Source organism: Drosophila kikkawai, unplaced genomic scaffold, assembly GCF_030179895.1.
Source record: "Drosophila kikkawai strain 14028-0561.14 unplaced genomic scaffold, DkikHiC1v2 scaffold_178, whole genome shotgun sequence".
Taxonomy (NCBI): Eukaryota; Metazoa; Arthropoda; class Insecta; order Diptera; family Drosophilidae; genus Drosophila; species Drosophila kikkawai.
The window spans coordinates 1-14,793 of NW_027222513.1; the positions used below are offsets into that span (position 1 = coordinate 1).

Here is a 14,793-nt window from a genome sequence, read left to right on the forward strand (position 1 = left end):
AAATGTATTAAATGTTTAGTTAATATATCAACTAGTCAAGCCATGCTACTACGGTCGCTATCGAATCATTATTATTAATTTATTCTGTGCGGAATAATGGAAATTAAATTAAAATAATGCTATCCAGTGTCTGGATAACTCCTGAAAATTTCAGAAGAAAAATCGGAAAATCACTGATGAATTGTTTAAACTATTGAAAACCAAGTTGAAGTGAAGAAAAAAGGCCTCGCAGCCCCCCTGAAATTAAACCAAGTTGGAAATTTATAATACAAATAGACCCAAATCACTAAACAAAACCGCAAATCTGGAGCCGTAATAAAAATAAAATTAAAAGAAATTAAACACACATATATATAACAAACTCTTTGGAAATTGGGTCATGGCCGCCTCATACAATATAATAAACATAACCTATAATAATATGTGCAATGCCGGATAACCATTAAGTCCAACCCAATAAATCGCGCACATAAAATCAACTGACGAATTGTTTAAACTATTGAAAACCAAGTTGAAGTGAAAGAAAAAGGCCTCGCAGCCCCCTGGAAATTAAACCTAACCTGAAATCCATAATGCAAATAGACCCAAATTACTAAATAAATCCGCAAATCTGGAGCAATAATAAAATAAAATTAAAAGAAATTAAAAACACACATATATAACAAACGCTTTGGAAATTGAGTCATGGCTGCTCACAACAATATAATAAAACTTAATCCTATAATAAATTGTGCAATGTCAGATAACCATTAAATCCAACCCAATAAATCGCGCACATGTTGAATAGCTAACTAAACAAAACATAGGGTTGCTAGTAGCATAAAGAGTGCTGCGAGCGATTTTCTAGTGCAAAAGTTCATAGCATTGCGTATGTAAGTTATGAGTGGCGACTAAACATAACCTGCAAGCATGCCTAAGTGATTGGTCCCTACTTCTGCGCTGATATACGGTAAACCAACTATAACTGCACTTTATCAGAACACCTTCTCTCTCCTAGCACACGCAAGCTCTCACCTCTTACTCAGCGCAAAGCACTCAAATTTTCTCTCTCCTCTCACGCACCAATACACACAAGTGCTGACCGCTCTCACCCTGACTTAACACCATCATAACGTCAAAGCTCACTGTTAACTCACTGTTAACTGACACTGACCGTTGCATTACAGCGGACTGTTAATGGTCTTCTGCTACTAGTAGCAACAAACATAGCGCTCTTAATTAAAACTGACAAACTAACTTGTTAAAATCCCCTTTTTGACTGCTCCAGACTAACCGTTATACAAATATCAAAATTTGGACTAGATGCCAGAACAAATTAGTACAAACCAGCCAATAAACTCACTTACTGCTAAATGCAGATATGACAGCACTAATCAGAAACTCAAATAAGGAAATACTTTGATAACCTACAATTCCCCTCCCATAAAACCACAAAACAATATAAAATCAAAAGATAACAACCAAGAAACTTACTAGGGCCATACAAAACGATGCTTTGGTATCCAACAGCCTGACACATATACTCCCACTGGAAAGCAGTCTACGCCAGGACATCAGCATCCAGAAGGAGCCAAACCTGAGACGAGTCACGACTGCACGGCCCTAACAAGCCTGCATACACCTGCACGAAAATCTGAAATCAAAAAGCAAATACTCATATGTTCTCTTTAATCGCCAGATTGACGAACTGAACGCTAATTACGCCAATCCATCCTTAAAGGCCTTGCACCTTCTTATTGGACGCTGCTGTGCATCCTGACTGCTGCACTGGACTGGGATTGACATCTTTTCGGGCACGCTCACCATGTGACGAAACAACCCAGCGAATTGCGTCCCACTCCCGTGTGGTGGTTGTGTGATGTCCAGCGACGACCACAAACCTGGAAAAGGCAAAGATATGAGTTCCTGTTGCACTGCACCTGCATCCTACCGGGCACCTCGCAACATCCAGTCCCATATGAGCGGCAGCAGCGATATTTTGGCTGTCCAATGGTACCAACTGGAACTCCCTGAAACACCAAACAGAGGGCGAATTAACAAGACATATACTGCAAAACAATTGATTGCACAACTCAGCAGTTAAGTCTGTGCGTGACCTGCCCTTAAGGCCAGAACAAATGCCAAACATCCTGACATGCACCCTGCAATATCACAACCTTCGATGATTGCCAAAATATCACTCAAATGTACACCCAGAGACAATCAGAACACAGCCAACATAGCTAAATATTAAACTAAATAACTCTCATCGAACATGCCTGTGCGATACCTGCCATATGGCCGAACCAAAGCCAAGATGCTAACACTGATGCTGAAAATTAAAAATAATAAACATCAGACCCCCACACCCATCCCATACTCACCCAGTCCCTCCCCCATATAACTTGCAAAGCACTCATACATTCCTTAACTCAACAGATCAACCATCACCACTGCAAATACGACCAGTTAATCTACAAGCCTCCACTGGATTGCTACCTATGCCAACCTGCTCTGAAAGGCTCCTTACCTCCCTACTGGACGCTGCCGTGCATTCCAACTGCTCCACTGGACTGGGATTGGCATCTTTTACATGCAGATAAAGGACGTACGCTGATGGCTGCGTACCTTAAAATGGCAGAGACATGTAAAGCAGCCGCCTTGCACCATGCGACACACAGACCAACCCCCACCTAGCCCTAGCTGCCACGAGCTGCCAACTGCGTAGGCGATCGCGCAGCTCGCATGACTACCGAGCAACAGCAACTGACATGGGTCACCAACTGCGTAGCGCCTGCGTGACCCATACTGCAACTGAGTCAGCGCACCTGATGAGATGACAAGCGGCCACCTGGAGCTTTAGCCAAAATTCCCACCCCTATGCTGCATACAATAATGAATAAGCCTAAAGCCTACGACAAAGTATTGCGAATTCAGGACTAGCAAACCTGCCTGAGGACTGCCCTAGACCTGCTGCTGCCCCAGCGGATCTATGCAAGCCCCATACACACTGCCAACCCTGATACAGCAATACAACAGTAGATCAAAAGGCCCAATATTATGCTGCAATGCTACAGGCGCGCCTCACCATCTCGGGCCGCCAGCAGCGTATGCGAATGAGTGGCTCGAGCCTGTAGCAAAATGCAAGCCAGCACATAGCCAATTCAGAAGAATAAATACGGACTAAAAGGATGCGAGCCGCTAACCGCGTAGCGACCTTGTGGCTTGCCCTCCATAGAGCCTGCATGTCTGTACCCACGATGCCTTCAGCCACATGGTTGATCACTGGAAAGCAGGGCTACCAAACATGCCCCGGGAACTGCACTAGACCTGATGCTGGATCAACAGTTCTATACAAGCCCTGTGGACTCTGGAAACCCTGCTGCAACAGCACAACAGCAAGCTGAAGACGAGATGCAAGTCACAACCATCTGTAGCCCCTAACTGCGTAGCAAACTTGGGGCTACCATTACTAACGCCTCCTGAAATAAGGAACTGGCCCACCAACAAGGAGATGCACCCCTAGATGTCTTCGCAATCTGCCCAAAGGACGATGGCGCCGAAATACTAGCTATAATAACTAACCCTATACTATAGCTAATTGCAAACGCAAAACCTTAAGCCTACTCCTAAACCAAAACCTAAACACTAAGTTATGCTATCGCAAAGTATGGAGCGCCACATCTTGCCCACCGGCAACTTGAACCTCCATGCTCAACAACAGTATCCTATCCTCCCCCACCCCCCATACCCCAACTAGTCCGACTAAAAAGAATTAGCTGAAAAAGCAACACTAAAATCCATATAAACTGCCCTCCAAGGTAAACTAAATTCATAAATCCCATACCCACCAAGAACCAATCGATACAAACACACACACACATACACAAACCTGCAACTGACTGTTCATGCTACAACGAATACAAAATTACACCGCCACACTTAACCAATCTACCAATAAGAGAATAAGACTACAACAATAGTAACACTTGAGCTAACTAAACAACAAAACCTAAAATGATAACGACCAAAACAGTCAAGCCTATAATTACCTAAACATACGCAACTAAACAGTAAACAATGACTAATAGTCAACTAACAACCTGAAGCATAAAACATACAACTTAAAAACTAAATCAATAATTTAAAAACCTAAGACTCTGCACATAACTCCTAAAAATAACTCTTGCCTTGCTAACAGCTGCGATAACTACAAAACTTCAACCTAAACTGGACTAGCTCCACCTTGGGGAAGCTGGAGAGTTATAAATTGTTCGTTGGCAATTTTAAACCTCCAGCCCCCGAGGCACTGTAGCAACTCACCCCTCGCATCGTAGCAAACTCACTCCTTAAAGATCAAGTTATAAAAACAGTACTAAATTTTACCTAACATACACACCCAAACCGTTAACAAGATTCAAATCAACAACCAATCAAAACAGAAACAAAACATAAACTTAAATATAAAATTTAAACTAAATCGCTAAACTCATAACCATAAAACTAACTCTTGCCCTGCATATTGCTACGATAACTAAAAATAAACAACTATCTCGGACTAGCTCCCTCTTGGGGAAGCACGGAGAGCTCAGGTTGTTCGTTGGCAACCTTGAGCCTCTTTGCCCCTGAGGCTCCATAAACCCACCCCTCCACCACCCCCCCACCCACACCCACAATACATCTTAAAGAGTAAGCTGCAAAAGCAATGTCTCCATGATTAAAATGTACCCTCTAGTCTAAGTGAACTCGGCTTAAAAAGCCAACATGTAAACATAGAGGGAACAGCGCTGTAAGCTGAGCTTAACAAATGTTAAGCTTAACTTACAGCGCTGTACCCCTCTCCCAAAATCTCACCAACACTAATGTCCCAGACTACCACACTCTATGGCCCATTACTGTATAAGGCCCTTGTACCCGACCTAAAGCTGTACATGTAAATCCCATTATTTTACGAAACAGAATAAATAAGCTGCCCTCTCACTTTTGAAGGCAATGCTAGATTTGAGTTGGCACATGCTACTCCAAACAAATAAGCATATAATATCTCTAAGAATATTACAACTCATTTGTTACCTACTCACTTGCAATGCAAGATACTCAGTATTTTCTACTGAAAATAGACAAAGAAAACATGTATAAATACAAAGTAGTACATTATGCAGTAAAACTCAATGTAAACACAATGTAAACATGTAAACACTCACATACACACTCATAATTAAATAAATAAAAAAGAGCATTTGGCTTAAATATTACTTTCTACTGTCCCAAAAGTCCCTTAAAGACTTCGGATCATTGTCTCTCAGTCCTGCAGTGACACCTCTGGGACCTATTCCTCAGCTGGCTCCTCTGGCTCTTAGTAGCTAGAAGCAGATGCAGTTCCCCACTCCTTCATCCTTTATTATTAACAAAATAAAACTAACAGCGTTAAGCACCAAATAACAGGAAATAAACATATATGATTACATACACAATAGCAACCAGAGCGCAGCCAATAGTGTCAACAATAAATAAAATAACCCCCTAACAAATATGATAGTGCGCTATCTGCCACATGGACAAATTCAAGACAAGATGCCTAACGCCAAACATCCCTACATACACCCCACAGTATCAAAATCCTAGATGACCGCCAAAATAACAAATAAACGTATATGCAGTGACTAGAACACAGTCAACAGAACCAAACTTTAAACCAAATAACCCTCACCAAAGATTGCACAACTCAGCAGTTAAGTCTGTGCGTGACCTGCCCTTAAGGCCAGAACAAATGCCAAACATCCTGGCATGAATCCTGCAATATTACAACCTTCAATGACTGCCAAAATATCACTCAAATGTACACCCAGAGACAACCAGAACACAGCCAACATAGCTAAATATTAAGCTAAATAACTCTCATTGAACATGCCTGCGCGATACCTGCCATATGGCCGAACCAAAGCCAAGATGCTAACACTGATGCTGAAAATTAAAAATAATAAACATCAGACCCCCACACCTATCCCATACTCACCCAGTCCCTCCCCCATATAACTTGCAAAGCACTTATACATTCCTTAACTCAACAGATCAACCATCACCACTGCAAATACGACCAGTTAACCTACAAGCCTCCACTGGATTGCTACCTATGCCAACCTGCTCTGAAAGGCTCCTTACCTCCCTACTGGACGCTGCCGTGCATTCCAACTGCTCCACTGGACTGGGATAGGCATCTTTTACATGCAGATACAAGGACGTATGCTGATGGCTGCATACCTAAAACGGCAGAGACATGTAAAGCAGCCGCCTTGCACCATGTGATACGCAGACCAATCCCCACTCAGCCCTATCTGCCACGAGCTGCCAACTGCGTATGCGATCGCGCAGCTCGCATGGCTACCGAGCAACAACAACTGACATGGGTCACCAACTGCGTAGCGCCTGCGTGACCCATACTGCAACTGAGTCAGCGCACCTGATGAGATGACAAGCGACCACCTGGAGCTTCAGCCAAAACCCCCACCCCTATGCTGCATACAATAACGAATAAACCTAAAGCCTACGACAAAGTACTGCGAAATCAGGATTAGCAAACCTGCCTGTGGACTGCCCTAAGACCTGCTGCTGCCCCAGCGGATCTATGCAAGCTTCATACACACTGCCAACCCTGATGCAGCAACACAACAGTAGACCAAAAGGCCTAATATTATGCTGCAATGCTACAGGTGTGCCTCACCATCTCGGGCCGCCAGCAGCGTATGCGAACGAGTGGCTCGAGCCTGCAGCAAAACGCAAGCCAGCACACAGCTAGCTCAGAAGACTAAACTCGGACCTAGTGGATGCGAGCCACTAACCGCGTAGCGACCTTGTGGCTTGCCCTCCATAGAGCCTGCATGTCTGTACCCACGATGCCTTCAGCCACTTGGTTGATCACTGGAAAGCGGGGCCACCAAACATGCCCCGGGAACTACACTAGACCTGATGCTGGATCAACAGTTCTATACAAGCCCTGTGGACTCTGGAAACCCTGCTGCAACAGTACAACAGCAAGCTGAAGACGAGATGCAAATCACAACCATCTGTAGCCCCTAACTGCGTAGCAAACTTGGGGCTACTATTACTAACGCCTCCTGAAATAAGGAACTGGCCCACCAACAAGGAGATGCTCCCCTAGAAGTCTTCGCAACCTGCCCAAAGGACGAGGCGCTGAGATACTAGCCATAAATAACTAACCCTACATTATAGCTAATTGCAAATGCAAAACCTTAAGCCTACCCCCAAACTAAACCTAAACACCAAGCAATGTTATTGCAAAGTATGGAGCGCCACATCTTGCTTACCGGCAACTTGAACCTCCATGCTCAACATCAGTATCCTATCCTTCCCCACCCCCCATACCCCAACTAGTCCGACTAAAAAGAATCAGCTGAAAAAGCAACACTAAAATCCATATAAACTGCCCTCCAAGGTAAACTAAAATTCATAAATCCCATACCCACCAAGAACCAATCGATACAAACACACACACACACACACAAACCCACAACTGACTGTTCATGCTACAACGAATACAAAATTACACCGCTACACTCAACCAACCTATCAATAAGAGACTAAGACTGCAACAACAGTAATACCTGAATTAACTAAACAACAAAACCTAAAATGATAACGACCAAAACAGTCAAGCCTATAATTACCCAAACATACGCAACTAAACAGTAAACAATGACTAACAGTCAACTAACAACCTGAAGCATAAAACATACAACTTAAAAACTAAATCAATAATTTAAAACCTAAGACTCTGCACATAACTCCTAAAAATAACTCTTGCCTTGCTAACAGCTGCGATAACCACAAAATCTCAACCTAAACTGGACCAGCTCCACCTTGGGGAAGCCGGAGAGTTATAAATTGTTCGTTGGCAATTTCAAACCTCCAGCCCCCGAGGCACTGTAGCAACTTACCCCTCGCATTGTAGCAAACTCACTCCTTAAAGATCAAGTTATAAAAACAGTACTAAATTTTACTCAACATGCACACTTAAACCGTTAACAAGATTCAAATCAGCAACCAATCAAAACAGAAACAAAACATAAACTTAAATTTAAAATTTAAACTAAATCGCTAAACTCATAACCATAAAAGTAACTCTTGCCCTGCATATTGCTACGATAACTAGAAATAAACAACTATATCGGACTAGCTCCCTCTTGGGGAAGCACGGAGAGCTCAGGTTGTTCGTTGGCAACCTTGAGCCTCTTTGCCCCTGAGGCTCCATAAACCCACCCCTCCCCCACCCCCCCACCCACACCCACAATACATCTTAAAGAGTAAGCTGCAAAAGCAATGTCTCCATGATTAAATGTACCCTCTAGTCTAAGTGAACTCGGCATAAAAAAGCCAACATGTAAACATAGAGGGAACAGCGCTGTAAGCTGAGCTTAACAAATGTTAAGCTTAACTTACAGCGCTGTACCCCTCTCCCAAAATCTCACCAACACTAATGTCTCAGACTATCACACTCTATGGCCCATTATTGTATAAGGCTCTTGTACCCGACCTAAAGCTGTACATGTAAATCCCATTATTTTACGAAACAGAATAAATAAGCTGCCCTCTCACTCTTGAAGGCATAGCTAGATTTGAGTTGGCATATACGCTACTCCAAACAAAAACAAAACACTAAGAAATGTACAATTTCCATTGTAATTTAATAACTGCTCTGCAAAATACTCTGCAGTCTTAATTAAAGCAATAAGCCTAAACTCAAAATATGTCACCAACTGGCTTAAACACATTATAACTATATTATCATATATACTCATATCAATAAATAAATAAAAGAGCACCTGGCCAAAATGTTATCACTCTAATGCTATAAACCCCCCTTGATGACGCCAAAGGGCTCTGAAGAGCCCGCAACCAATCATGCCACACTTCTCTCATGATCAAAGCAAGTCTGCCTCTAACTTTGCCTCTAGCGACCGGAAACAAGTACTGGCCAACATACATCCAAGTATGAAGCGAAATAATCAACAGCAAGCGGTCTGGAAACTCATACGCAGAACCACCACATGGATTACTACTAAAGCCAAAGTTATGTTAAGCTGTTAACGCCCCTATCCCAGGACAGTTGCACTGCGGTTACTACATAATAGTAATACCTGGGCGGTACTTGTAATGTACCTGACCAGCTGCAGCAACTAACAAATAACTAGCACCTGAAATAAAACAATACAAACCGCTTTTTCCCTGCAGAAGATTACTAGGGCCATATGAGACGCTGCCATGATACTCAACACCTTAATACACACACCCTGCTGGGAAATTAGCCTCTGCCAGGACAACAGCATCCATATGAAGTCAAATCTGAAATGGATGAAGACTATATGCCTGAATAAATCCATTGATAAACTTAAATACGCCCACCAAACCACTAGCCCCCACTGGAAGCTAGCTACGCCAATCCTATCTTCAAAGGCCTTGCACCTCTCCATCGGACGCTGCTATACATCCTGACTGCCGTACTGGGCCGGAACTAACATCTTTTCGGGCACGATCACCTTGCGATAAAACAACCCAGTGATTTGCGTCCCACTCCCGTGTGGCGGTCAACATGTTGTTCAGCGGCAAGCTCAAGCCTGGAAAAGACAAAGTTACGAGTTCCTTATACACTGCATCTGCATCCCGCCTTGCAACCTATAGCATCCAGTCCCAAACGAGCGACAGCGGCGACACTTGATCGTTCAATGGCATCAACTGGAACTCCCTGAAAACACCAAACAGTGGATAAATAAACAAATCATACAACACAAAACAATTGGTTGCTTAGATGAATATTCAGCGACAACTAGAATTACAGCTAATAGAGCTAAATACTAAATCAAATAACCATTATCAAATATGCCTGTGCGATACCTGCCATATGGCAAAAATCAATGCCAAGATGCTAACACTGATGCTGAAAATTAAAAAATAATAAACATCAGACCCCCACACCTATCCCATACTCACCCAGTCCCTCCCCCATATAACTTGCAAAGCACTCATACATTCCCTAACTCAACAGATCAACCATCACCACTGCAAATATGACCAGTTAATCTACAAGCCTCCACTGGATTGCTACCTATGCCAACCTGCTCTGAAAGGCTCCTTACCTCCCTACTGGACGCTGCCGTGCACTCCAACTGCTCCACTGGTCTGGGATTAGCATCTTTTACATGCAGATAAAGGACGTACGCTGATGGCTGCATACCTAAAACGGCAGAGACATGTAAAGCAGCCGCCTTGCACCATGTGATACGCAGACCAATCCCCACTCAGCCCTATCTGCCACGAGTTGCCAACTGCGTATGCGATCGCGCAGCTCGCATGGCTACCGAGCAACAACAACTGACATGGGTCACCAACTGCGTAGCGCCTGCGTGACCCATACTGCAACCGAGTCAGCTCACCTGATGAGATGACAAGCGACCACCTGGAGCTTCAGCCAAAACCCCCACCCCTATGCTGCATACAATAACGAATAAACCTAAAGCCTACGACAAAGTACTGCGAAATCAGGATTAGCAAACCTGCCTGTGGACTGCCCTAGACCTGCTGCTGCCCCAGCGGATCTATGCAAGCTCCATACACACTGCCAACCCTGATGCAGCAACACAACAGTAGACCAAAAGGCCCAATATTATGCTGCAATGCTACAGGCGTGCCTCACCATCTCGGGCCGCCAACAGCGTATGCGAACGAGTGGCTCGAGCCTGCAGCAAAATGCAAGCCAGCACACAGCTAGCTCAGAAGACTAAACTCGGATTTGGTGGATGCGAGCCACTAACCGCGTAGCGACCTTGTGGCTTGCCCTCCATAGAGCCTGCATGTCTGTACCCACGATGCCTTCAGCCACTTGGTTGATCACTGGAAAGCAGGGCTACCAAACATGCCCCGGGAACTGCACTAGACCTGATGCTGGATCAACAGTTCTATACAAGCCCTGTGAACTCTGGAAACCCTGCTGCAACAGCACAACAGCAAGCTGAAGACGAGATGCAAGTCACAACCATCTGTAGCCCCTAACTGCGTAGCAAACTTGGGGCTACCATTACTAACGCCTCCTGAAATAAGGAACTGGCCCACCAACAAGGAGATGCACCCCTAGAAGTTTTCGCAACCTGCCCAAAGGACGAGGCGCTGAGATACTAGCTATAAATAACTAACCCTATATTATAGCTAACTGCAAATGTAAAACCTCAAGCCTACCCCCAAACTAAACCTAAACACCAAGCAATGTTATTGCAAAGTATGGAGCGCCACATCTTGCTTACCGGCAACTTGAACCTCCATGCTCAACATCAGTATCCTATCCTTCCCCACCCCCCATACCCCAACTAGTCCGACTAAAAAGAATCAGCTGAAAAAGCAACACTAAAATCCATATAAACTGCCCTCCAAGGTAAACTAAAATTCATAAATCCCATACCCACCAAGAACCAATCGATACAAACACACACACACACACACAAACCCACAACTGACTGTTCATGCTACAACGAATACAAAATTACACCGCTACACTCAACCAACCTATCAATAAGAGACTAAGACTGCAACAACAGTAATACTTGAATCAACTAAACAACAAAACCTAAAATGATAACGACCAAAACAGTCAAGCCTATAATTACCTAAACATACGCAACTAAACAGTAAACAATGACTAACAGTCAACTAACAACCTGAAGCATAAAACATACAACTTAAAAACTAAATCAATAGTTTAAAACCTAAGACTCTGCACATAACTCCTAAAAATAACTCTTGCCTTGCTAACAGCTGCGATAACCACAAAATCTCAACCTAAACTGGACCAGCTCCACCTTGGGGAAGCTGGAGAGTTATAAATTGTTCGTTGGCAATTCTAAACCTCCAGCCCCCGAGGCACTGTAGCAACTCACCCCTCGTATCGTAGCAAACTCACTCCTTAAAGACCAAGTTATAAAAACAGTACTAAATTTTACTCAACATACACACCCAAACCGTTAACAAGATTCAAATCAGCAACCAATCAAAACAGAAACAAAACATAAACTTAAATTTATAATTTAAACTAAATCGCTAAACTCATAACCATAAAAGTAACTCTTGCCCTGCATATTGCTACGATAACTAAAAATAAACAACTATCTCGGACTAGCTCCCTCTTGGGGAAGCACGGAGAGCTCAGGTTGTTCGTTGGCAACCTTGAGCCTCTTTGCCCCTGAGGCTCCATAAAGCCACCCCTCCCCCACCCCCCCACCCACACCCACAATACATCTTAAAGAGTAAGCTGCAAAAGCAATGTCTCATGATTAAATGTACCCTCTAGTCTAAGTGAACTCGGCATAAAAAAGCCAACATGTAAACATAGAGGGAACAGCGCTGTAAGCTGAGCTTAACAAATGTTAAGCTTAACTTACAGCGCTGTACCCCTCTCCCAAAATCTCACCAATACTAACGTCCCAGACTACCACACTCTATGGCCCATTATTGTATAAGGCTCTTGTACCCGACCTAAAGCTGTACATGTAAATCCCATTATTTTACGCAACAGAATAAATAAGCTGCCCTCTCACTTTTGAAGGCATAGCTAGATTTGAGTTGGCATATACGCTACTCCAAACAAAACAACAAAAAAAAAAAAAAAGTGCTCCGTGATTTAAACAAAAGTGACAAGTTAATAAATGTTTTTAATCGCCAATATATATGTTAAATGTGCAAGTTGCTAATTCAGCTGCAACAGAAAGGAACGGACCATTAAGGAGGAAATTAAACCTAATTCCCCAGCTAATCCAAACCACGAGGAAGGAAAATTTTCACGTCCGCCATTTTTCTCCCCCCTATGCCTCTTTCCCAGCGATAGGAAGGCACTGGTCCGGTAACTATAAGGCAACCAAGACCTGACTTTCCTGAAATAAGGATCATATAAGCCGTGCGCAGTTCTCTCCCTGCACCAAAAACCAAAAAGCAAAAGTAAAATAAACTATATTAACCCATATTTTCCTCTGACAAAGGAGAAACGAAAAACGAAAATTGAAAGACCTAGGTTAGATCGAGTGCAAAGCAAGAGTGAAGGAAAGACAGTGTAAAAGGCAAGCAGGAAACATAACGGACTACTCCTATAACACTAGCGAGAGAACCATCAAACCGCAACTAGCCCTCCTACTCCAGTCTCTCACACACACTGATAACCCTCTCTCACCGACCTACTCACTCAAGAGAAACCGACTCTCACAAACACTGACTCAACTAAAAGAGCTTTCACAGTGAGAACAGCTTTAACCACCACAATCGTACATGACACTGTTAAGACTAGCAGAAACACTAGCTACGCCCTCTACAACAACCAACACGACTAACAGACATTTCTGCTAACTCTACATCCCATTGCTAGACACTAACTGTTAAACCGGACAATGTCGCACCATGACAGTGATTGTAACCCATCCCCAGTGGTCTCTCTGGACTCCTCTGTTAGCCGAAATGACATTAGTTTGGATGCAGTAAACGTAGTAGGCACAACTATTGTCGTCAACACTGATATACATTCTACACCAAAAGACGCAAACAAAAGAAGCTACTACATAAAACAGCACAAACCTGACCCCTCTACACTCAATAAAGCTAGGAAGACTCTGCCGCTATCCCCTAACAAATTAAATAACCAAAAGAAAACAGGCAATAATTCAAACCCCCCAAGCCAAACCAATACCCACAAAAACAAAAACAAACATACACACATGAGGACCTTTGACAACTCAGTGGATGCCTTAGCATCCATACTAGAAATTAATCCAAAAGAACTCATGCTCTATGACGAGGACAACCCAGGGATTAATATCAGGCGAGAGAACATACCACAACTTATACAAAACATGGACCTCGACTCCCCTGGACTAGCAGAAGCCCCCACAACAGAGAAGAACTCACACCTAATGCCCCCCTCCCCTCCTCCCTCACCCACTAAATTTACAGTGGTTGAAGGAAAAAGGAAGCGGAAATCACAAAGTGCCGAGACCACTCCTGAGGCTAAAAGACAACCACCCCCTTACAGTAAAAAATCCCCAACTAAACTACCTGAAATAAAACTACCAAACGTTAATATTGCGCGTACCCTGAGCCAATCTACGGACAAACACAAACCACCCTCCATCTACCTACATGATATAGATAACATCCAACCGTTAATTGACATACTACGCAACGTTGGGGAACACCCAAACAACTTCCTAATCAATAATGCAGGAAGGGATGTCACCAGGATAAACTGTGCCGATACTCCCTCATACCAGAGAATCCTAGCCTACCTGGAATCCATGGGTATGAACATGTACACCCATCAACCAGCCAGCGACAAAGGATATAGGATAGTAATTAGAGGACTTCACTACTCAACCCCCCATGCTAATATTAAAAAAGAACTAATAAACCTTAACTTTCTTCCCAGATCAATAAATACCTTCCGTAACAGGGTTACAAAACAACCCATGAATCTATTCGAGGTTGAACTGGCCCCCACTAATGGCAGGAACAACGAAGATATTCTCACAATTAGGTCTCTTGGAAACCAGCAAATCATTGTTGAGCAAAAACTCAGGAGGAACGGCCCGGTGCAGTGCCACCGGTGCCAGGGTTTTGGACACAGCAAAAACTACTGTAGGCGCCCGTTCAAATGTGTCAAGTGTGCTGGACTACACCCCACCACGCAATGCACATTTGCTAAAACCAGTGCACCTGTATGCGCAAACTGCAGGGAAATGCACCCTGCTAGCTATAGAGGATGCAAAGTCT

General features: G+C 43.5%; 1 long non-coding RNA gene across 1 annotated transcript; it reads right to left on the reverse strand.

Annotated features, from left to right (window-relative positions):
- Positions 1–1,706: 1,706 nt before the first annotated feature.
- On the reverse strand, positions 1,707–9,522 carry LOC138929372 (uncharacterized). The gene is made up of 3 exons (XR_011445755.1): positions 9,394–9,522; positions 9,213–9,339; positions 1,707–2,009 (listed from the first exon to the last, which is right to left on the reverse strand). It is a non-coding gene; the product is annotated as an uncharacterized lncRNA (long non-coding RNA).
- Between the last annotated feature and the right edge of the window lie 5,271 nt (positions 9,523–14,793).